The sequence below is a fragment of the Mastigoproctus giganteus genome, chromosome 13 (assembly GCF_048544385.1).
Source record: "Mastigoproctus giganteus isolate SK-2022 chromosome 13, ASM4854438v1, whole genome shotgun sequence".
Taxonomy (NCBI): Eukaryota; Metazoa; Arthropoda; class Arachnida; order Uropygi; family Thelyphonidae; genus Mastigoproctus; species Mastigoproctus giganteus.
The window spans coordinates 118,709,690-118,733,693 of NC_143587.1; the positions used below are offsets into that span (position 1 = coordinate 118,709,690).

The window sequence follows — 24,004 nt, forward strand, 5'->3', positions numbered from 1 at the left end:
CCCTCCCTTTGTATTTTGAGGTGGTTAAGAGTAGCGCTTCTGTGATCTGACAAGAATGCAACTGACTCTATGAAGTGAGAACCAAATAAAATGGCTTCTGCAACGAATGGATCATAACAGATGAATGCATGATGGTATTAGTAGTTCTCTACCTATTATTGTGTAGCATATCAGTGAAGTCTGCTTGATAAGATGAAATCAGGCCAAAAGTTATATATCAGAAACTACAAGAAGAAAATGTGCATCGTTTCCTAGGTAATGAAATGCATATCGATCATTTCAAACTGTTAGAGTAAGATGGTGAATATCTTTTAGTAGGAGCAAGGAACTTTGTTTACAACCTACCATTAAGTAATTTGCAAGAAAGGAAGAAACTTGAATGGTACTCCTAAAACAAGGATGCCGACTAAAGAGAAAATCAGAAGAATGCCAAAATTATATTAGAGTGTTAGCAAAGAAATCTGAAGACTGTTTTGTTATGTGGTACAAATGCTTACAAACCAAAATGTAGACATTATCAGCAAACAGACTCTAATTATATAAAGACAGATAATAGACCTGGAGAAGGTGTTTGTCCATATGATCCTAATCATAATAGTACTGCTATATATGCAGATGAAGATCTTTATGTGGCAACAGTAGCATAGTTTACTGGAGCAGATCCTCTTTTTATAGAAAACCTTTTTGGACAGAACAGTTTAATTGGCAACACTTAAATGCACCCAACTTCATTAGCTCCTCCCCCACGGTGGAGAGTATGTATATTCTTTCTTCCATGAAACTGCTGTAAAATACATTAATTGTGGAAACACTGTTTATTCTAGAGTGTGTACAAAAGACAAAAGTGGGCCTCACAAATTCTGCAACCTTCATCATTCCTGAAAGCTCATCTTAATTGCTCCATTGGAGGAGAATTCCCATTTTACTTTAGCGAAATTCAAGCAAGTCTGATCTATGCTGTTTTCACTACTCCAGCAAATAGTATCGGTGGATCAGCAGTATGTGCATATCGATTGGAGGATATCATTAAAACTTTTTATGGTCCTTTCAAAGGCAGCCAAGAAGGCATTGATGACATTGTGTAGATATCTTCTTAGGGCATGAAAAGGTGATACTGTTGTACACATTGGCACTGATGAAATTGAGTAGGAGATTCTGAGGACTTAGTTAACAAGTATAGGACAATGTCGCATGTTAGGATTAAATTTAAAAGTTTCAGCAGTTCTGTCCAGAAACGATTGGACTACATGATGAGAGCTGTGTCAATCAGTTTAGTGCTTGAGAGACTATACAAGGCTTAAGGGATGTTGAATTGATGAGAGCTATGTCAATCAGTTTAGTGCTTGGGACTGTACAAGGCTCAAGTGATGTTGAATTGGTTGGGTACAAAGTCATAGGACCAGTGTGTCCTATGGGGGGGGGGAGATTGCACTGTGGGTACAGAGTGGCTCTCTGTATAAGATTCCATACCAGCCAGATCAGCAGGAGCCAGTGTCAGCAGTTAACATGCCTGAGGGAAGAGCCATGACATCAGCATGGTAGGAGCTCCTAATAGGTTTACCCCTTTGTACAAAAAGGGCAGGAAGGGGGGGTTATGCTCTTAGTTAAGAAGCATTAAATCTAAGATAGTGCATCCAGTTGACATGGGTGGCCAGTGCATGCTGAGTTAGATTGGTGACATAAGCACTGGGAAATTGAAAATGAGAGTAGAAGTGTGTTATAGGCACAATAAGCCTATAACACACTTCTGTTACTTCTGAAGGGACTGTGATGAGTATAACGAAGAACTATACAGAGAAATAGTGGGCCAGTAAATCAGAATGTCATATATTGGGGAATTTAACTTTCCAGATATTAACTGGAACTTGTGAGAGTCACTAGCAAGACTTTTGTGGATTTATTGGCTAACTGTTTTCTATGGCAGTTGTTATAAAAGCAATGAGAAAGAGGCGGTACTCTTGATCTCATTATCAGCAACGATTCTTCATGCATTAAGAACCTGAAAGTAAAAGATCCCTTTGGTGGCAGTGATGACAGTGTATCGATGTCGGATTTACTTAAAGATGTGACTACCATCAAGGGTAAAGGGAAGGGCTTTTGCTTTTGAAAAAGTGACTACAGTTGTCTCAGGCAGCTTTTAAATTGTATACAGAGGGACTAACCGATGTTGTTACCAACAACAAATTCTCAATGGGAAATATTCGGGGAAGTTATTAGTTGTTATCATATAACAAATAAGAAATACTCTTCAAGACTTAGACTTAAATGGAGGTCACATGAACTAATGAGGCTTGTGGCAGAGAAGAAAAATGCATAGGATGCATATAAATTATCAGGTTATACAGAAGCTTATGGTAGATACATACTTTAGTTTGCAATCAAGTCACAAAAGATAGGTTAGGAAAGCTAAGGCAGATTATGAGAAGTCTTTGGAAAGGATGCAAAGAAAAACAAAAACTTCTTATGTAATCACTAGAAGGAAGGGATTCAATCACATTTGTCCACTTGATATTAGTGGTTTAACTGTTGATAATACTGCTCAGATTGCTGACAAACTGAATAGGTATTTTGCATCTACATTCACACATGAGGAATTCTTTAGGGATTGGAATGCCAGAATTTTATCAAACTCTTAACAGGGAACTAAATGATTTTGTGATAACTGAGAACAAAGTGGAAGAGAAGTTAAAACATAAAAAGGCACCTGGAGTGAATGGGATCTATCCAGTTATATTAAGGGAGGCAGCTAAGGATGTAAGCAAACTGTTAGTCATAATTATGAGAGCATTAGCATTAGTAGAGGCATATGATGCAAGAAAGCAAGCTTATTCAGCATCAGCCAAAAAAAAAAAAAAAAAAAACACCACTACTCCCATTTCACCCCTCCATTCGTTCGAAATACCTGTCCAGCTGAGCCTTAAATTTGTTTAGGCTATCTTCAACAACAAGCGATGGAAGTCTATTCCACAAACCAACTGCCCGCTGGCTAAAGGCAAATTTCCACACATCTATCCGACATCCGTCCTTCCTCAATTTGAATTTATGCCCTCTCAGGTGATTATTCTGAACAAGAGGAAGAATCCCATAGGCATTGAGCATGCTCAAGCCATTCAAAGCATTATACACCTCTATCAGATCACCTCTCCGATGCCTAGTCTCCAGGCTCTGTAATTTGCAAAACTTAAGCCTTTCTTCGTAAGAGCAACCCTTTGTTCCATTCACTAATCTTGTTGCCCTTCTCTGTACTCGTTCCAGTAGCTCTACATCCTTCTTGAAATGAGGCCTCCAGACCTGTATACAGTACTCAAGGTGTGGCCTGACCAATGCCTTATACAAGGGAATAATCACATCCCTGTCCCTGCTAGAAAAATTCCTGTATATCATTGACAAGACACCATGAGCTACTCTTGCAGCTCGTCTGCACTGCTCAGAGAACTTCATATCTGCCTGCACAATTACCCCCAGGTCCTTTTCATTCTCTACCACTGTCAGCGTAGTACCACAGAGTTGATACGTTGATCTGGGGTTATTGTTTCCCATATGTAGTACTTTACATTTGTGAATGTTAAACTTCATTTGCCACCTCTCAGCCCATCTAGTAGTAGTAGTAGTAGTGGCACATGATGCAAGAAAGCAAGTGTAGGAGCTTATGCAGCATCAGCCAAAAAAAAAAAAAATCACACCATTCCCTCCAAATGCCTGTCCAGTTCCTCCTTAAATTTATTCAACCTATCAACTTCCACAACGACAGATGGAAGTTTGTTCCAGCAATTAACCACCCGCTGGCTAAAGGCAAATTTCCGCACATCTATTCTACATCTGTCCTTTCTTAATTTGAACTTATGTCCCCGTAGGTTGGTAATCTGAACAAGTGGAAGGATCCCATCAGAATTCAGCGTGCTCAACCCATTCAAGGCCTCATAGACCTCAATCAGATCACCGCGCAGGTGCCTAGTCTCCAGCCACTGCAATTTGCAGAACTTAAGCCTCTCTTGGTAAGAGAATCCCTTCATTCCCCTCACCAATCGTGTTGCTCTTCTCTGTACATGCTCAAGCAAATCTACATCCTTCCTAAAATGAGGCCTCCAGACCTGTACGCAGTACTCAAGGCGTGGCCTGACCATTGCCTTATACAGAGGGACAATCACCTCCTTTTCCCTGCTAGCAAAATTCCTATATATCTGCTCAACCTTTCCAGATCCTGTTGCAGCAGCATAGTATCAGTAGTGTCCTTAACAACCCTGCCAACCTTTGTATCGTCTGCAAACTTGGACATTAAGCCTGATACACCATCATCAATATCATTTATAAATACAGAAAACAACAATGGACCCAACACTGAACCCTGAGGAACGCCACTAATAACATTAGTCCACGTTGAGCAGTGTCCATTGATTACCACTCTCTGTCTTCTGCCACTCAACCATCCCTTTATCCATAGCAGCAATTTGCCTCCAATGCCACACTTCTCCAATTTGTGCAGCAGTCTTCCATGTGCAACAGTATCAAAAGCCTTTCTAAGATCCAAATATATAATATCAAAGTTATTCCCTGCATCCAGTTCTTTTGTGACTACATCATAGTATCCAATCAAATTGGTCAGACAAGACCTGCCCTTAACAAACCCATGCTGTGTCTGAGCTATAACTGAATTCTTGTCCAGATGATCCTGCAGTGCTTCTTTAACCAGTGCCTCCATTAATTTTCCTGGAACCGAAGTTAAACTAACAGGTCTATAATTACTTGTGTCAGCCTTTGATCCTCCTTTGTGAATTGGGGTTACATTTGCACATCTCCAGTCCATGGGTACCTCCCCTGAGTCCAAAGAAGCTCTCATAATTATGGCTAGGGGTTTGGCTAGGCATCCTTGGATTCAGGGGAGATCCCTGCAAACTGGTGATATGCAGCTGTATCTCCAATTCGTAAAGGGGGATCAGTGGGTGGTATGAGTAATTACAGACCTGTTAGCTTAACTTCTGTTCCAGAGAAAATAATAGAGTTACTGGTTAAAGAAGTGATGCAGGACCATGTAGACAGACATGCAATTATACTGCAGTTACTGCATGGATTTGCTGTCAGATTGTATACTATGATGCAGTAACAAAGTGAACTGGATGCAAAAAATAATTTTGATATCATAATATCATATACTTGGATTTCAGGAAAGCATTTTATAACACTTCAGATAAGACTGCTGTACAAATTGAAGCAGTGTGGCATTAAGGGCAAGTTACTGCTATGGATAAAGAAATTGTTGAATGAAAGAAGACAGAGTGGTTATCAATGGACACTGCTCTTTGTTGAAAAATGTTATTAGTGGAGTCTCCCAAGGGCCAGTGCTGAACCCATTGTTGTTTTCTATATTTATTAACGATATTGATGAAGGTATATCAGGCTTAATGGTCTAAGTTTGCAGATGATACAAATGTTGGCAAGATGGCTAACATGTTCGCTGCTTCCTCATACAAATATACAACACTGAAATTTTAATCCACTTTGAGGGGGGGAACTACCCTACTTTTAGAACTTTTTCTTGCAATTGACAGAAATAAAACTAGATATTTTTGTCTAGCAACCTTCACCAGAAGGTGATTAATTCAGTCATAGTGAGAAAAAAGCCCAAAAATGTCTCTGATCTTTCTAATCCAGATTGGCTCATTCGCATGGTTTTCAATCCTAGATCAAAGAGGTCATTGGGAAAGCTGGCAGCAAAGGTGTTAATGACAGTAATCGTTGTAGGCTGCTGTAACAATATCTAGAAAAATTAGACAGGTGGGCTGAGAGGCAATTGAAGTTTGAAATTGACTAATGCAAGGCACTGCATTTGGATAGCAGTAGATTAATGTACACACACTTGGTACATTAATCAGTTGGTACATTAATCCCAGATTAATGTACCAACTGATTGGATGTAGATCTGCTGGAACAGGTGCAGAGTAGAACAATGGTCGGGCAAACAAAGGAATGCTGCTACTAAGAAAGGCTTCATTTCTGCAAATTGCAGGATCTGGAGACTAGGTACCTTAAGATGATTTGATTGAGGTGTTTAAGGCTTTGAATGGATTGAGCAAGCTCAGTGCTGATGGCATTCTTCCTCTTGCTCAGACTAAACACGGGGGAGCATAAATTCAGATCAGGGAAGGGTGGTTGCAGAGTGGATGTGTAGAAGTTTGCCTTCAGTTAGCACGTAGTTGATTGTTGGAATAAACTTCCATCTGTTGTTATGGAAGTGGATAGTTTGAATAAATTCAAGAAAGAACTAGGCAAACTATTGGAGGAGGGGATGAACAGGTGTTGTGGGAAGGTGTTTTTTTTTTTTTTTTTTTTTGGCTGATGCCAAAAGTGTGTATGGCTTAAATGGATTGAGTAAATGTAAATTAAATGCTGATAGCATCCTTACTCCTTCTCAGACAAAAATGCACACAAGGGGTCATAAATTCAAATTGAAAAAGGGTGGCTGCAGGGTAGATGTGAAAAAATTTTCTTTCAGAGAGTAATTGATCGTTGGAACAAGCTGCTGTCTGGTGCTGTGAAAGTGGGTAGTTTGAATACATTTAAGGAAGAATTAGACAAATTAATAGATCGACAGATTAGGTTGGCTGATACTGTATAGACTTGCTTCCTTGCATAATTTGTGCTATTAATACTAATAATTTAAAAGTTTTGGAGTATGCTGGATGGTCACCATTGCAATTTGGACAGAGGGGATAGTACATCCCCTCTTGTCCAGAGGGGATATATATAATGGATTATAACTTAATATTGTTGTGTAATTTATAATTGTCTATTCAGTTATGCATCATGAACTTGAGATTAATAAAATATATTTTGATCTTTACAAATATTAATGTTTTTTTTTTTAAATATTTTTAATCTGCAGAGTTGTTCCTAATGATTTCTGCCAAATTGAAGAAGATTCAAGTGTTGTAAAACTTAAACATCAGCATCAGAAGGTGCCTAAAGCCAAACTTTATGAATGTTTTGAAATGTATTTCACAGAAGAAAAGGTAACTAATGATTATACTAACAGTTGTAGAATAATACTAATAATCTCTTATTAATTCTTCAATTTAAGGACCTAAAAAATTCTCTGATTGGAGGAATTGGTAGTGCTTCTTTGAATATTAGAATTAGGTTTACTGAAATTGCAAAATGTATCTGTTAGTATTATTATGTTTTATGGTTAATTTATTTTAAAATGTATCACAAGTTTAGTAGATCTTAGCTTCCTAATAGCTGGAAGACAAAATGACTGATGCTGAGTGAAATGCCTGGTGGTTGTTTTGCCTTCTAGTGAATGGCTTACTTGATAACATTAATTGGAGTTTCTTAATTCGATGTTATGTTTATCTTCTAATACTCATATATAAATTGCAGATTATTCCTTTTATTTGTTTTCCTAACAAGGAACAACTCAGTACAACTGTTGCCCAGCTGAGATAGTACAACTGTCACAGCTGGACAGGTATTTCGAACAAACAGAGGGGTGAAGTGGAAGTGGTTACTTTTTATTTATTTATTTATTTATTATTTTTTTTTTTGGCTGATGCTGCATAAGCTTGCTTTCTTGCATCAAATGCCTCTACTAATGCTAATGCTAATTCACTATGTAACAAAAACATGTTTATATCTAACTACTTCTTATATGTATTTTGTGTCTTGAATCCAACAGTGTCATTGGTTTCTCTCTAGTGTTGATATTTTGGTGGCAATTCAAAGTTTTATGTTTGTGTGACATTTATATGTATTACATAAGTTCATATAAATACAGTGTTATATAAGTGTCTAGAGTATTTGTATAATAAAGTTGGTTTTTTTTTTATCTCCATACTACTATGTTTGTCAATATTATATTGGCTTGAAGCAGACAAAACATAACATTGGCACCAATTTTGCAGTGCATATGAAGTCTATGGGTGATTGAAAAAAATTTTGGGCACCTCATTTCTACTGTGGTAGTTGTCAACATGAGAGAGAGATATATATTGTTTCGTGATAGTTATAAGTGTATGTCTTTTGCTAAACCTTGAATATAGAGAGCCCACAATGGCGTATATAGCAAAGTTTGAAATGTCTGCAGATTGAAAAGCTGTAGTGTATCCCAACATACCCCCAGGGGCTCACATCTGGTGAGTATGGGCTTGGCACACCCAGGGTCCTGAGCTGGATATCATCATTCTTCTCTTTTTTGGTGATTCCCTTCTACTTCTCTCTCTCTCTCTCTCTCTCTCTCTCTCTCTCTCTCTCTCTCTCTCTCTCTCTCTCTCTCTCTCTCTCTCTCTCTCACTCACTCACTCACTCAGGGTAACTCGGAATTTTTTTTGGCTGGTGTAGCATAAGCCTTAGGCTTCTTTGCACTATGTGGCTAGTAATAATAATAATAATACCATCGTCTTTATCTCTGGTGCTACACAGTGATTTGCCAGTTCTCAATCTACCTTCCACAGAAGAATAATTGGAATTGGATGATGAATCTGGTGAACAGGCTTGAGGTGTAATTGGGATTATTTCTCAGAAGCCCATTCAATAAAGTGCCACATTTTTCTAATCAGCAAGAACTGGATGACTTAGTGGGGGACTTAAGTTTAACCAAATCCAGTGCAGAGATCCTAGAATTGCATTTAAATGAGGGGAATCTAGTAACTTGCCGCTGCAAGGCTTCCACATACAGAAAAAGACATGTCAGTCATCTACACTGTTAGACTGTTGTGGTATCCCTGTGCTCTTGTTTTGGTCTTTATGGTGAAATTGGTATTGGTCACAATCCAAGAGTGGTATTTTTTCATAGACAGTACAAGTAAGTGTTCAAAAGTTGCATTGCTTCTCATAAGAATGTACACCGATCAATTCCTGTTGCACACTCTCTTCGTATTAAAGAAGACTACAGAAATGTGAAGCATGTGTTAGAGAAGATTAAGTAGGAGCAGTATAAGGGGGACATCTGTGGAGATTTCGAGATGCTGGGGTTCTTCTGGATTTACAAGGTGGTTTCACTAAGTTACCTTGCTTTCTCTTCCCCTGGGACAGCAGTGTCGGTAGATCAGCATTACAGGAGAAGAGAATGATCTACCAGAATTGAGTTAGTATTAATACTGACAAATGATGCAAGACAGCAAGAATATGAAGCATCAGCAAAAAAAAAAAAAAAAAAAACACTTCCAAATCACCTATCCATCCCCTCTAATAGTCTGTCTAGTTCTTCCTTCAATTTATTCAAACTACCCACCTTGCAACACCAAATGGGAGTTTGTTCCAATAACCAACTTCCACTGGCTGAAAGCAAATTTCCACACATATATTCTATGACCATCCTTCCTCAATTTGAATTTATATCCCCTTGTGTGTAGTCTAAGCAAGAGGAAGGATTCCACTAGCAGTTAGCTTACATGGTCCATTCAAAGTTTTAAATACCTCAATCAGATCTCCTCACAGGTGTCTAGTCTCCAAATGCTGCATTTTGCAGAAGTGAAGCCTTTCCTTGTAAGTGCACCCCCTTTGTTCCTCTCACTAAGCTCATTGCTCAATCTGGTTGCTCACCCAGATTGCTCATTGAGCAATCTGGGTGCGAGGTTAGCCTGTGCGGACAAAGCTCCTTGAAGCTCTTGGAACAGAGAAGTTTTTCCTGATTTATTTTCTGATTTATTAGCTTAAATTGTCATATTAACTTATTTTCTAGAGTAGCTTTATATTCCTAGTTACGATACTTAGTTTAAAGTTTAACTTAGACAGAGATTTTGTAGGTATTACTGAGTATCGGTAACGGTCAAATCCACGTGTTACAAATTGAACGAGAGGTCTTTTTTTAACCAAATTTAGTCGATTTATTAACCAATTGTTATATCAAATTATCTTCTATAAGTAGATTATAGACCTAGTCAGGATCCTTAGTTTATTCTAAATTGAGATAGCGAGATTTGGAAGCTAATCAATACTTACGAGTCCGTAGAAGTACCGCTCGAGAATTCCCGCCATTTTTACACGATAGCATAAGCTTAGTGTAGTATAGTGCATAATATAATATTGTCAATTAATCAGTAAATCTATTAATCTTGATAAACTTTATTGTCAATTAAATTGTATTTTTAACTCTATATATATATAACGACTTAATCGTAACAAATAATTAATACATAACTATAGTGGGACACATGATACGGAAGTTGTATAAAGGGAACTCGTAGAAAACACTAGATACCGAAAAAAATATATAACATAACTGTTTTGGGATATAACTTAAGGATTTAATTTTTGTTTTGAAATTTTATTGAATTAAATCGGAATCATGACTCTGACCAGAGCAGCAAAGCAAAAGGCTCAAGCTAATGGGAGTGTGCTGTGGTTCAGGGGAGAACTGAGGGGGGCAGTTGCCCTCTGAATCACAGTCTTTTAAAATGCACTGTTTGCGGAGCAGTCGGGTACGGGACATGATACTGCCAAGGGGGATGTCTTTGTGTGTGCACGATGTAAGGAGTGCAAGGAAATCAGGCGACAACTCAGCGTTGTTATGGGCCTTTATGAGAGCTTGAAGGACAGGGTGGATGCCCTCGAAGGAAATAAATTGAGGGGCCCATCAAGCTCTCAGCTGCCCACATCAAAGCCAGAGCTTGCACTTGGTAATCAGGCAACACAGAGGCAGCCCCCTAGGCAGAATGCGCTGGTCCCACAGGAACTAGTAGTTGTTGGTGACTCTATTGTCAGGGAAACGGGGAACATGCTTTGTAAAAAGGATAGGTGGAATAGGACCAGGGTATGTCTGCCAAGGGCAAAGGTTGATGACGTTGTAGAGCGGATATCATCTTTTAAGGGCACAAAAGGTGATATAGTTGTACACGTTGGCACTAATGATATTAAGAGTAGGAGACCGGCGGAATTACTGTTAGGGTTGAATTTGAAAGTGTCTGCAATTCTGCCCAGACACGATAGGAGGGAGTATATGATGAGAGCCTTGTCGATCAATTCGGCCCTGGAGGGATTGTGCAAGGCTCAGGGGGTAGAATTTTTTTCATCCTGAACTGTACTTGTTAACAGGAGAGATTGCTTCTACAGGGATGGGATACACTTAAATAGAAAGGGTGCAAGAATTTTTGCTGATGCTGTCGAGGCAGTGTTAGGTGGGTCGGAAAACTGCTAGTTGGGGGGGATACAAGGACTAATAGATTAACAGTAGCCACTGGCAGAGGTGGAAGTGATTCTTGCACTGCTTCTATTGAGAGCAGAAACCTGAAAAACAAGATTCAGGATATTTCAGAGACTGCTGGGAGTCATTGCGGTACAAGTAAACACATGGGTTGTGTTAGGGTAGCTAAGAATAGAAACAGGTGCAGGTATAATTGCGTGTACACCAATGCTAGGAGTTTGGTAAATAAATTTGATGAATTTGAGGTATTGCTCAAAACATCAAAGGCAGATATTGTTGGGATATCAGAGACGTGGTGTCACACAGATATAAGTAATGCGGAACTGGAATTTGGGGAATACAATGTGTATAGAAAGGGTAGACAGGACAGGAGGGGAGGAGGGGTTATGCTATTAGTTAAGAAACACATAAAGTCCAAGGAAGTGAAGCCAGTCGACGTCGATGGACAGGGCAGTGTCGAGTCAGTTTGGTGTGACATAAGCATAGGGAAATCAAAATTGAGAGTAGGAGTGTGCTATAGGCCTAATGACTCTGAAGAGTATAATAAGATATTGTACAGGGAAATAGAGTGGGCCAGTAAATCAGAGAGTCTTATAATGGGGGATTTTAATTTCCCAGATATTGACTGGAATTTGTGGATTGGTCACTCGCACACTAGCAAGGCTTTTGTGGATTTATTGGATGATTGTTTTCTACATCAGCATGTTCGTGAGGCAACAAGAGGGAGCAATACTCTTGATCTGATTATCAGTAGTGATTCTTCATGCATTAAGAATCTGCAGATAAATGAACCACTAGGTGGCAGTGATCACAGTGTGTTGAAGTGGGATTTACTCAAGGAGGTAACTACCATCAGAGGTAAAGAGAAGGGTTTTTGTTTTCGTAAAGGCGACTATGATGGTCTGAGACAGTATTTAAATTCTATACAGTGGGACCAACTGATGATGTTCCCAACAGCAAACTCAAAATGGGAAGCATTCAAGGAACTAATCTTGGAGGCTACCAGGCTTTACATACCAACTAAGAAATATTGTTCAAGGTTTAGGCCTAAATGGTTGTCAGATGAACTAATGAGACATGTGGCAGAGAAGAAAAATGCATGGGATACATACAAATTAATGGGTGACATGGAAGCCTATGATAGATATAAGTTGGTCTGTAACCAAGTCACAAAGGAGATTAGGCAGGCAAAGGCAGACTACGAAAAATCCTTGGCAAAGGATGCAAAGAAAAACAGAAAAGAGTTCTTTACATATTTAAACTCAAGAAGGAAAGGGATGAATCAGATTGGTCCACTGGATATTGATGGTTCAACAGTTGAGGATCCTGCTCAGGTGGCTAACAATCTAAATGGGTATTTTGCATCTACATTCACGCATGAGGAGTTATTCAGGAAGGAGAATGATGTAGGTAAAGTAAACATTGGCAGTGAGCTGGATGATTTTGTAATAACTGAGAGGAAAGTGGAGGAGAGATTGTTGAGGATAAACATAAAAAAGGCACCTGGGGTGGATGGGATCTATCCAGTTATATTAAAGGAGGCAGCAAAGGAAGTAAGCAAACCCCTAGCCATAATTATGAGAGCTTCTTTGGACTCAGGGGAGGTACCCATAGACTGGAGATGTGCAAATGTAACCCCAATTCACAAAGGAGGATCAAAGGCTGACACAAGTAATTATAGACCTGTTAGTTTAACTTCTGTTCCAAGTAAATTAATGGAGGCACTGGTTAAAGAAGCACTGCAGGATCATCTAGACAAGAATTCAGTTATAGCTCAGACGCAGCATGGTTTTGTTAAGGGCAGGTCTTGCCTGACCAATTTGATTGGATACTATGATGTAGTCACAAAAGAACTGGATGCAGGGAATAACTTTGATATTATATATTTGGATCTTAGAAAGGCTTTTGATACTGTTGCACATGGAAGACTGCTGCACAAATTGGAGCAGTGTGGCATTGGAGGCAAATTGCTGCTATGGATAAGGGGATGGTTGAGTGGCAGAAGACAGAGAGTGGTAATCAATGGACACTGCTCAATGTGGACTAATGTTATTAGTGGAGTTCCTCAGGGTTCAGTGTTGGGTCCGTTGTTGTTTTCGGTGTTTATGAATGATATTGATGATGGGATATCAAGTTTAATGTCCAAGTTTGCAGATGATACAAAGGTTGGCAGGGTTGTTAAGGACACTAGTGACGCTATGCTGCTGCAACAGGATCTGGAAAGGTTGAACAGATGGGCTGAGAGGTGGCAAATGAAGTTTAACATTGACAAATGTAAAGTACTACATATGGGAAACAGTAACCCCAGAGCAACGTATCAACTCTGCGGTACTACACTGACAGTGGTGGAGAATGAAAAGGACCTGGGGGTAATTGTGCAGGCAGATATGAAGTTCTTTGAGCAGTGCAGACGAGCTGCAAAAGTAGCTCATGGTGTCTTGTCAATGATATACAGGAATTTTTCTAGCAGGGATAAGGAGGTGATTATTCCCTTGTATAAGGCAATGGTCAGGCCAAACCTTGAGTACTGTATACAGGTCTGGAGGCCTCATTTCAAGAAGGATGTAGAGCTGTTGGAACGGGTACAGAGAAGGGCAACAAGATTAGTGAATGGAACAAAGGGTTGCTCTTACGAAGAAAGGCTTAACTTTTGCAAATTACAGAGTCTGGAGACTAGGCACCGGCGAGGTGATCTGATAGAGGTGTATAAGGCTTTGAATGGTTTGAGCATGCTCAATGCCAATGGGATTCTTCATCTTGCTCAGAATAATCACCTCAGAGGGCATAAATTCAAATTGAGGAAGGACGGATGTCGGATAGACGTGCGGAAATTTGCCTTTGGCCAGTGGGTGGTTGGTTGGTGGAACCGACTTCCATCACTTGTTGTTGAAGTTGATAGCCTAAACAAATTTAAAGCTCAACTGGACAGGTATTTCGAACGAACGGAGGGGTGAAATGGGAGTGGTGTGTGTTTTTTTTTTTTTTTTTTTATTGGCTGATGCTGAATAAGCTTGCTTTCTTGCATCATATGCCATTACTAATGCTAATGCTCTTCCCTTCACCCATTCCAAGAGATCCACAGCCTTCCTAAAGTGAGGCTTCCATATCTGTATGCAGCTCAAGATATGGCCTAACCATTGCCTTGTTAGAAATACTGTTAATCATATGCCATCTATCCCATGGATGATTTCATGCACTTTTTCAATATTTTCATCAGTCTGACTTGATAATGAATGATCTCAATGCTCAAAATTCTCAACTGTATGTTGACTACCCTGGAAATGTGAATAACATTTGAAAGTTAATGTTCTACCCATAGCATCATTACGAAAAACTTGTTTAAGCATTTCATAAGTCCCCGAAGCTGTTTTCCAAAGTTTATGAAAAAATTTGATGCAGATTTGCTGTTCCTTAATGTTTGCCATATTACTCAGCTACAAAACTTTCAAGACACATTCAATAGAAACAGACTTGTTTAAACACCAGTTGCACAAAAAGCATAATGTTCTACTGGCTTGAACCTTGCCACACTAACTCACGATTGATTAATTAAGTATCTAATGGCACACTGTGGGCTGTATTTTAAGGATCAATTCTGAATCAAAAATAAATGAAAACGAGTTTCATGATTCAAACATAATTCTGAGCAGTTATGGAGCTCCTCAGAATTTAAAAAAAAGATAATGATAAATTTTAAAAAAATGATAATGGTTTTTCCACTGGTAAAAAATAATAAATAAAAATAAGCAGACACATATGCAGTAAAATGTTTATTTATACTAGTTTACTTATTCTTTTTTTTTTTCTATTGGAAATTTTATAGCCATTTTTTAAAATTTAAACAGCCATTGCTCCATAATTATTCAGAATTGTACACATGTTTATGTTAACTTTTTTTTTTTTTCTTATGAAATTCCTTCATGTGAAAGACTTCGAAGTGTTATAGGTAGTGGAGTAATAATAGAAATGTACACTCTTGGGTACTAGGGTCCTATGATGTGTATGTATAATGAGAGGGTTCCACACACATTAACTGGCATTACATTAAAATCATTTCCTAGAAGTCCTCATGAATATAAAAGGAGTTCTGCACCATTATTCCTGTATTATTATAATACTGGAATAATGCTGCAGAACTCCATTTATAAGTAAACATGGCTACATTTCTTTGAGTGAGGTGTAATTGTTGGAGCCTGGCTGGCAGGAGCGTCTGTGACAAGAACGGCAGAAATTTCTAACATTTCAGTCTTGAAGGTGATGTTGAAAAAGGTGAAAGGTAGGAGTAATCACGTGGAATGCAAGTTATCACTTGCATTCCATGCTGCAGCATTTTTGCCTATCTTGGAGAAGCATCTTCCAAGATGACAGTATGTACCTCAAAGGGCTCATTTATGAAACAATGATTTGAAATCACAAGGATAAATTACCTATCTCCCAGTCACCCAGCATCATTCTTATAGACTGTTTATGGGGGTTTCTGGAGAAGCATCTATGATACTATTTCCACCACCATCCAGCTTATATGAATTTATATGCATACCTTACATTTCAAATAGGGCTTGCAAACTGGTTTTATAAAACCGGTTAAATTGGTTTTCATTTTGAGTTGTTAAAACCGAAACCGAGCTTCTAAAACCGGATTCGAATATTTTCTTAGTTTGCCCTCGAATATAGTTTTTTGTTTCGCACATTTTCTTTTGTTTGTTTGTTTGTTTGTCTGGATTGTTCAACTGCTTTATGTTTTAAACATGTTTTTTATTTTATTTTATGTTTAGGTGCGAATCTCATGGTCAAGTGGCCAAAATCTAGGAGAGGAACCTTTTATCTTCCGACCTGTATCATGGCACGATGCAGTTGTACTCATTTACGACTGAGTGAGTCGGAGCAATAGCGTAAAAGAAAATGCTCAACATTTCTCCGTTCCATCTATCTTGTTCGCCAGGCAAGTTATGGAACGTGCCTTATTGATGGTTACCCACTAGAACAGATTCGCTGAATATTGCATCAAATTTCAATCGTAGAAAGTTTTTTGCTTCTTTATTCCTATTAAATTTGCGATCAAATGTTCTCCAAAAAGCAGCTTCACCAAATTTAGCTTTTATGTAATTTTGAAAATACAATAGATTTAACTGGGGGGGGGAAAAATTGCAAGTAAATAAATAAAAAATTTCTTTCATGAAAATTTTGAAACTTGCCTCGTTTAGACTCTTCATTCAGTGCTTGGGGGAGTGACGCATAGTATTGTGCCTTTGTTATCTTCAATATTTTTATTTAAAATTGTCGGTGATATCAATTCCTACTAATTAATATTTATTACTCTTAATATGTCTAAGATGAAATCAAATGTATGGAATTATTTTGCTCGAAAAAGCAAAGATGAAGCACAATGTTCGAAATGTCAGAAGATAATGAAGTCGTCTGGAGGATCTACATCATCTTTGATGTTGCATTTAAAGAAAATGCATCAGATTGACATTAAACAAGATAACAGTGAACCTCCCATAAAAATGGTAAGAACATTAGAAAACTTTATCGTTAAAAAATCTATGGAAGAAGAGATTTCAAAATTAGCTGCATTAGATGGATTTTCTTTTAATTCAATTGCCAAGAGTGAGTTTATACAATCAAGCCTTCACCTGCAGAGAAATAAATACGATAAATTACCACCAGCCTCAGTGAATGAAATTAAAAATATGGTTCTGAATTATTATAAAACTAAGAAAGAAGAACTCATTCAGCATTTCAAAAATTCATTAGTTTTGGATGCACGGTATTCATTGACTCTAGACGAATATACGTCTATACAAAATAAAAGGTATATGAATATAAATGTGCAGTCAAAAGACAATCATTGGTCGTTAGGTCTTATTGAGATTAATGGTTCACTTGATAGCAGAAGAACTGAGCAAATTGTGAATGGACACTTGAAGGAATTTGGTTTGAACTTGGATGAGGATATTGTTGCCTTCACCACCAATGGAGCAGCAATGATGATTAAGTTTGGAAAGCAAATTACGCTTAATCATCAACAATGTATAGCCCATTGTATACATCTGTCAGTTATAGATGTACTTTATGAAACAGCAATCAATTATGGTGCCACAGTCTCCAAGTCTCCCAAAGGCAATGAAAATAATGAAGAAAGTAGTGCTGATGAAGAAGTTGAAGAAAGACAGAAAGTCATGCTTTATCAAACCGACTTTACCGATGAGCTCATTTATTTCTTTAATCCAATGGCCAATATTGCACAAACTATTAACAAAGTCAGAAAAATTTGCAAGCTTTTTCGAAAATAGCCTACCAAAAATGACATATTACAAAATTTTGTTAAAGCAAAATTTAATGGGAAAGAATATAAACTTATATTAGATTGCAAGACTAGATGAGATAGCACATTCTATATGATTGAGAGATTTTTGAAATTGAAAAATTGCATTCCAAATGCTCTGTACAGTACTGTCAACTGAAGCTGTGTCTGATGATGACTGGAAAACACTTGAATTGCTATGTGAAACTTTGCGACCAGTTGAAATGATTCTGAAGGCTATAACCTCAGAAGATACAGACTTACTTAAAGCAGTCTTCAATAGAATTTTTGCTTGCTAAGCTTGATACAGCAGAAAACCCATTTGCTTTAAAGTTTCACCAAAGCCTTTTGCAGCGTTACGAAGCAAGACGAAATTGCCAAACTGTGGCTTTGCTGAGCTATCTACACAACCCCAAAAAGTTTAGGAAAGAAGATTCAGGTTCAAGAACTTTTGATTTTCCAAGTAAGCAAGTTTTGAAAAAGCACGCTGAAGAGATTTATCAGAGATTATTTGCAAAACATTCCGAAGGAGTCTTAGCGTCGAATGAAGAAACTGAAAATAAACGAACTGTTCTTTTAGAAGAAAACAAAGACTCGTCTAGTTCCGATGTTGGAGATACACTCATGCGAGAGTATGATAGTGTAATAAAGAGATTAACTGAAGAGCCCTCAAAATATCTTAGTGAATTAGAAATCAGCAAAGAATTTAAACTTTTGGAGGCAACTAGCAGTAGAAGTGAAAAGCTGGAGAAAGTTTATAGAGCACTGCTGACCATTAAACCAACAAGTGTCCAATCTGAGAGAGTGTTTTTGATCACTGGTCTCTTTAACACAAAAATAAGGTCAAGTCTATCAGGAAAAATGCTTAATATACTGTGTTTTTTAAAGGATCATTTTCAGCAAAAAGCTGAGCAATAGTCAAGTAATTTCGCCAGGCTGTTTTTTTTTCACATTATTTTTATTTATTTATTTGTTTACTATACGAGAAGATAGTTTTTATTAAAAGGATTTGAATACAATTTGTAATTTTGTATAATCTCAAGCTGGTTACTTTTTTGGAGCATTTTAATTTTTTTATTTTTTTTACTATAAGAGGTGATAGATTTTGTTTAAAAGATTTCATTACGATTTGTACAATCTACCCAAGATAAAATAAATACCTGTGTTATAAGCTTTTAATTATTTTCCCTAAGTCTGAGAAAATTGGTTTTAAGAGTAAACTTTGGTTAAACTCGGTTTTGAAATTTCTCGGTTTTATGCAAGCCCTAATTTCCAACAAAGTGTGAGGTATTACACCTGGGAAACAGTAATTCCAAAATAACTTATTCACTTGGTGGAGTTCAACTAAACCCAGTACTGGAGGAAAGGGACTTGGGCGTTACGATACGGTCAGGCATGAAATTCTCTGAGCATTGTAAACAGGTTGCAAGGAAGGCCCATGGTGTCCTATCAATGATCTATCGAACTTTTGCAAGTAGAGATAGGGACGTGATAATCCCATTATATAAGGCTTTTGTTAGACCATACTTGGAATACTGTGTTCAAGTATGGAGACCGCACCTAAAGAAAGACATCGAGCTTCTTGAAAGGATGTAAAGACGGGTAACTCGCCTGGTGAGATCGGCAAAAGGACGTCCTTATGAAGAAAGACTTTGAATATGTGGGTTGCAGAGTTTGGAAACTAGACACCTTAGAGGAGATTTGATTGAGGTGTTTAAGGCTCTGAGAGGCATAAGTAAAATGAATGAGGATGAAATTTTCAAGATTATAAATGATGCTAGAACTAGGGGACATAAATTCGGGTTACGGGGGGGGGGAATGTTTAGATTGGACTGCAGGAAGTTTTATTTTAACCAACAAGTTATAAATTACTGGAATAAGTTGCCTACATGGGTGGTAGAGGCTAACAGTTTGGGGAAATTCAAAGGTCATCTGGATAGTACCTTTGGGTCAGGGAAGTGCACAGGATGATAGGTTTAATTTCCTTTTCTTTTATTAATTATTATTTATTTATTTTTTTTTTTTTTTTGGCTGGTGCAGCATAAGTCACGCTTTCTTGCACCATGCGGCCATTACTAATATTAATTGATGATTTTGCTTGTGGATTTCATGCCATGATGTGTTGCTGCCATCTCAGCTGCACACATTGGCCTAGTACCATAATATTGACCTTCTTTTGTAGGTGTTTCTTTAATCTGTTCTTTATCTATATAAATTTAATTTATAATAAAACTTCTGATATTTACTGCCCTCCAAAAAAATATCCAGACACGTATCAGTTTCCTCTCAGTCTCACTGCCAATCATTTCAGTGGTCTGTTTGATCTCCCTTTGGCTGCTATAAGATTTTCCACCCTCTTGGATAGGCTATCCACCAATGAATAATAGACTGCAGCAGGTATAGTCTCCCATTCCTCTTGTGGGCACCTCCGTAGCCAGGTGGGCAGGAGCAGCAGTGCATAGCCCACGCTTCTTGATTAGACCGGGAATAGAGCCCATGACCACCAAATACAGAGGATATGGAAAGGTCAGGGAATGACCACCACATATCCCTGGAGCAATATGGCCTTAGTTGCTAATGCTCCTAAAAAAACAAATAACAAACAAACCTCCTGTAGAACAGTGAGCAGTTGAGCTGCCAACATAGGTTGTATTGGTCTGGCCCTCACCTGATATTTCAGTTCATTCATCCCATAGAGTTGAAATCCTCTGATCTTCTGCACCAGTAATTCCAATTTTTATACATTTGTGTCCATGAATCATTGTCAAATAGTACCAGAAGCATAGTGTGAGGCTTTATCCTATTAAAATAATCATGTCTGTACCAAAGAACTGCCATATTAAAAGGAGCATGTAATTGTTCAGAATGTTAAGGTAAGTATTGGCATTCATAGTTCCCTGCATAACCACACAAATGGTTCTAGGTTGTACCATGAGAAACAGCCCTACATCATTATCCTAACTCCTCTGAACTGCACTGTTGGCATAGTGCACTCTACTAGCAGATATTCTTCGAGTTGCCCTTCTGACCAGAATAGTGTTTGATCACTCCATAGAGCTGTTTCCACTGCTCTGTGGACCAATTACAGCACTTCTTGTACTATGATTGCGGATTGCAGTTGGTTAAAGGTGATTGATATTTTTCAGGGATATCTGACAAGGTTGTCATGCTACCCCTCAGTACTTTGGTCATATGGAGTGAGCTTCCATGGTCTTCCTTAGTATTATGGGATGTTGGAGGTATCATTCCACTGCCATTTCTTGATAACATTGCTGATGGCTGACTTTGATGGTATGGGCTGTGAGCAACTGCATGAACTGAAAGGCAGCAATGTCACATTCGACAGTAACATCTTCCTTTTTAAACCATTTAGCTTGGCTCTATGTACCATGAAGAGAGAGAGACTGACTTCATGGTACATAGAGCCATGAAGAGAGAGACTGACTTGTGTGGCTCATACACCTTTTTTTATATCGGCCTGAGTCATTTGTTTATCCAGGAAAGTTCAATGGATTACGAAAACGGACGTCCAGTATCTTTTGAAGAGCAGTGTATGTGATAATAGGTATACAAGTGAGGTATGGATGGTCATGGTTCTGTGATTAGTGTCTATGGCTACAAGTAAGGAGGATGTGAATTCAAGTTGAAAAATTATACTTCACAGCAACCAGCAATTGTAAATTTTTACTGCAAACTAAAATACATGCAATAAATAAAACTGGTAAAAACAGATGTATTTACAATAAATGATGGTTAAAATAAAATGAAATGACAGTAAAATATGAGTAAAATGGAAGTTTAAATAATATTAAAATATAATAGTGATAAAAGCGCTAAAAACTGTAGCTTTCGGAGATGACAGACTCCTTTCTCAACAGTGAGCTACTGTTGTACGACAACATCCTTAAATGTGAATTCAAGCCCGTTGTGAACTGTGGCAATGAAAATTTGGCCTCCATTAATTTTATACATATACAGTTATAATTAATATGGAAACCTTGCTTGCTTTGCCCATCTCAAAAATAAACAGAAGTTTACTTATTTATTACATTTTTTAGACAAGTATCATGTTTTTGTCTTAATCTAATATTGCAAATACATAAATTTTTATTATTATAATTATTATTATATATCAAGCTTAGTGCTGATGATGCCTGGATGTGCCCATATTGTAGAAGGCGGCAGCAAGGAGTGAAACAGTTGAGTTTATGGACAGTTCCTGATGTGTTTATAGTTCATCTGAAAAGGTTTAGACAGGTATGAACTGTGTTTTTAAATTATTTCTTATTTTAGATATTCTCTTTAAATATAATTTAATTAAGAACTTCTAATGTTGAAGAGCATGTTAAACATGCCCTTCAAAACTTGCAAGCTAGGGTTGAATTTGAAAGTGTGCAATTCTGCCAGACACGATAGGAGGGAGTATATGATGAGAGCCTTGTCAATCAATTCGGCCCTGGAGAGATTGTGCAAGGCTGATGGGGTAGAATTTTTTTTCAGTGTGGTCTGTGCTTGCTAAGAAGGAGAGACTGCTTCTACAGGGATGGGATACACTTAAATAGAAAGGGTGCAAGAATATTTGCTGATGCTATTGAGGCAGTGTTAGGTGGTCGGAAAACTGCTAGCTTGGGAGGATTCATAGACTAAAAGATTAACAGTAGCCGCAGGCAGAGGCGAAAGCGGTTCTTGCACTGCTTCTATTGTAACGAGCAGCAGCCTAGAGAGCAAGTCGCTGGGAACTTCAAGAGCTGCTGGGAGTCATCATGGAACAACTAAATACATGGGCTGTGTTAGGGTGACAAAGAGTAAGAAGAGGTGCATGTATACTTGCATGTACGCCAATGCTAGAAGTATAGTAAATGAATTTCATGAATTTGAAGTGCTGATCAAGGCATCAAAGGCAGATATTGTTGGGATATTGGAGACATGGTGTCACATGGATATAAGCAGTTCAGAATTAGAATTTGGGGAGTACAATGTGAACAGAAAGTATAGACAGGGTAGAAAGGGAGGAGGGTTATGCTGCTAGTTAAGAAACATAAAATCTAACAAAGTGCATCCAGTTGACATGGGTGGTCCATGCAACGTTGAGTCAGTTTGGGGGTGACATAGACACTGGGAAAGGGAAAATGAGAGTAGGAGTGTGTTATAGGCCTAATGATTCTGATGAGTACAACGAACAGTTGTGTAGAGAAGTAGAGTTGACCAGTAAATCAGAATGTCTTGTAATGGAGAATTTTAACTTTCCAGATATTGACAGGAACTTATGGGGTCACTCACACACTAGCAAGACTTTGTGGATTTATTGTAGGATTGTTTTCTACAGCAACATGTTTGAGGGCCAACCAGAGGGGGTAATACTCTTGATCTGATTATCAGCAGTGATGATGCATGCATTAGTTAAAGGAACCACTAGGTGACAGTGATCACAGTCTACCGATGTGGGATTTTCTTAAAGATGTAACTACCATTGGGGATTAAAGGGAATGGTTTTTGTTTTCGTAAAAGTGACTACAGTGGGATCAGCTAATGATGTTAAAAACAGTGAATTCTAAATGAGAGGCCTTTAGGCGATTAATCTTGGAAGCTACTATCCTTTTCAAACCAATTAAGAAATACTGTTCACGATTTAGGCCTAAATGAATGTCAGTTGAACTAATGAGGCTCATTGCACAGAATAACAATGTGTGGGATGCATATAAATTAGCATGTGACACAGAAGCCTACAGAAGATATAAGCTACTTTGTAACCAAGTCACAATGGAGGTTAGGCAAGTGAAGGCTGATTATGACAAATCCTTGGCAAAGGATTCAAAGAAAAACAACAAAGACTTCTTTACTTATGTAAACTCTAGAAGGAAGGGATGAATCAAATTGGTCCATTTGATGTTGGTGGTTCGACTGTTGATGATCCTGCTCACACAGCTGACAAACTGAATGAGTATTTTGCATCTACATTCACACATGAGGAATTCTATAAGGAAGGGGAGGACAGAAGCTTACTAAACTCTAACAGTGAGATAAATGATTTTGTAATAACAGAGAGCAAAGTGGAGGAGAAATTGTTGAAGTTAAACATAAAAAAATGCACATGGTCAGATGGAATCTATCCAGTTATATTGAAGGAGGCAGCAAGGGAAGTAAGCAAACACTTAGCCTTAATTATGAGAGCATTCTTAGATTCAGGGGAGGTCCCCATGGACTGGAGATATGCAAATGTATCCCAAATTCACAAATGGGGTTCAAAGGATGATGCAAATAATTGTAGACCTGTTAGTTTAACTTCTATTCCGGGGAAAATAATGGAGTCATTAGTTAAAGAAGTGATGCAAGATCACCTAGACAAGACTGCAGTAATAGATTAGACACAGCATGGGTTTGTTAAGGGGAAGTCTTTTGTGACCAATTTGATTGGATACTATGATGTGGTCACAAAGGAACTGGATGCAGAAAATAATTTTGATATCATATACTTGGATTTCAGGAAAGCTTTTGATACTGTTGCACATGGAAGACTGCTGTACAAATTAGAGCAGTATGGCATTAAGGGCAAGTTGATG

At 38.0% G+C, this 24,004-nt stretch overlaps 1 pseudogene across 1 annotated transcript in view; it reads left to right on the plus strand.

Annotated features, from left to right (window-relative positions):
• The first annotated feature begins 263 nt into the window (after window positions 1-263).
• The window catches only part of LOC150076394 (uncharacterized), a 60,610-nt pseudogene continuing 36,869 nt past the window's right edge, over window positions 264-24,004 (plus strand). The window contains exons 1-3 of the transcript XR_016547806.1: window positions 264-1,081; window positions 6,881-7,007; window positions 21,582-21,701. The product of XR_016547806.1 is annotated as an uncharacterized LOC150076394 (transcript). The remainder of the gene's footprint in view (window positions 1,082-6,880; window positions 7,008-21,581; window positions 21,702-24,004) is intronic.